The sequence below is a fragment of the Arachis duranensis genome, chromosome 2 (genome assembly GCF_000817695.3).
Source record: "Arachis duranensis cultivar V14167 chromosome 2, aradu.V14167.gnm2.J7QH, whole genome shotgun sequence".
Taxonomy (NCBI): domain Eukaryota; kingdom Viridiplantae; phylum Streptophyta; class Magnoliopsida; order Fabales; family Fabaceae; genus Arachis; species Arachis duranensis.
Window position 1 is genome coordinate 57110338 of NC_029773.3, and position 1923 is coordinate 57112260.

The 1923-nt window shown below is 40.0% G+C and overlaps 1 non-coding gene across 1 annotated transcript; it reads right to left on the reverse strand.

The window, feature by feature from the left end:
* Nucleotides 1–735: 735 nt before the first annotated feature.
* On the reverse strand, nucleotides 736–843 carry LOC127745315 (small nucleolar RNA R71). Its single transcript, XR_008006512.1, has one exon. It is a non-coding gene; the product is annotated as a small nucleolar RNA R71 (small nucleolar RNA).
* Between the last annotated feature and the right edge of the window lie 1080 nt (nucleotides 844–1923).

The following is a 1923-nucleotide window of genomic DNA, read 5'->3' on the forward strand; positions in this document are numbered from 1 at the left end:
TATTCTATTTATTTATTCATTTACTAACACCTCTCTTCACCTCTCTTCATCTCAAATCACTGCCTCTATCCTCACCCTTGTGTTTGGATTATTTATTCTTCTTCATTCTTATCCCTTTTCTTCTTCTACTAACAATAAGGAACCTCTTTACTCTGACATAGAGGATTTCTCTTCTTTTTCAGTTCTCTTCTCTTTCATATGAGCAGGAACAAGGAAAAAGGCACTCTTGTTGAAATTGATCCAGAACCTGAAAGGACTTTGAAGAGAAAACTAAGAGAAGCTAAATTACAACAATTCAGAGACAACCTTGCTGAAATTTTCGAACAAGAAAAGGAGATGGCAGCCGAACCCAACAATAATAATGTAAGGAGGATGCTTAGTGATTATACTACACCTACTTCCAAGTTTGATGGAAGAAGCATCTCAATCCCTGCCATTGGAGCAAACAATTTTGAGCTGAAACCTTAACTAGTTGCTCTAATACAACAAAACTGCAAGTTTCATAGACTTCCATCAGAAGATCCCTACCAGTTTTTAACTGAGTTCTTGCAGATCTGTGAGACTGTTAAGACTAATAGAGTAGATCCTGAAGTCTACAGACTCATGCTTTTCCCTTTTGCTGTAAGAGACAGAGCAAGAACATGGTTGGACTCTCAACCTAAAGATAGCCTGGACTCCTGGGATAAGCTGGTCACGGCCTTCTTGGCTAAGTTCTTTCCTCCTCAAAAGCTGAGCAAGCTTAGAGTGGATGTTCAGACCTTCAAACAAAAAGATGGTGAATCCCTCTATGAAGCTTGGGAAAGATACAAATAGATGACTAAAAGGTGTCCTTCTGACATGCTTTTAGAGTGGACCATTTTGGATATATTCTATTATGGTCTATCTGAGTTTTCCAAAATGTCATTGGACCATTCTGCAGGTGGATCTATTCACCTAAAGAAAATGCCTGCCGAAGCTCAAGAACTTATTGACATGGTTGCAAATAACTAGTTCATGTACACTTCTGAGAGGAATTCTGTGAATAATGGGATGCCTCAGAGGAAAGGAGTTCTTAAAATTGATGCTCTTAATGCCATATTGACTCAGAACAAAGTGTTGACTCAGCAAGTCAACATGATTTCTCAAAGTCTGAATGGATGGCAAAATGCATCCAACAGTACTAAAGAGGCATCTTCTGAAGAAGAAGCTTATGATCCTGAGAACCCTGCAATGGTAGAGGTAAATTACATGGGTGAATCTTATGGAAACACCTATAACTCATCATGGAGAAATCACCCAAATTTCTCATGGAAGGATCAACAAAGGCCTCAACTAGGCTTTAATAATGGTGGAAGAAATAGGTTTAGCAATAGCAAGCCTTTTCCATCATCTTCTCAGCAACAGACAGAGAATTCTGAACAGAGCACCTCTAACTTATCAAACATAGTCTCTGATCTGTCTAAAGCCACTTTAAATTTCATGAGTGAAACAAGGTCCTCCATCAAAAATTGGAGGCACAAGTGGGCCAGCTGAGTAAAAAAATCACTGAAACTCCTCCTAGTACTCTCCCAAGCAATACAGAAGAGAATCCAAAGAGAGAGTGCAAGGCCATTGATATAGTCAATATGGCCGAATGCAAGGAAGAAGGGGAGGACGTGAATCCCAATGAGGAAGACCTCATGGGACGTCTCCCATCCAAGAAGGAGTTCCCTACTGAGGACCCAAAGGAATCTGAGGCTCATATAGAGACCATAGAGATTCTATTAAACCTTCTTCTGCCATTCATGAGCTCTGAAGACTATTCTTCCTCTGAAAAGGATGAAGATGTAACTGGAGAGCAAGTTTCTCAATGTCTAGGAGCCATCATGAAGCTAAATGCCAAGTTATTTGGTAATGAGAGGAAGCATGAACAGCTTCTCTCAATGCAGAGTCAAACTGAGCCCC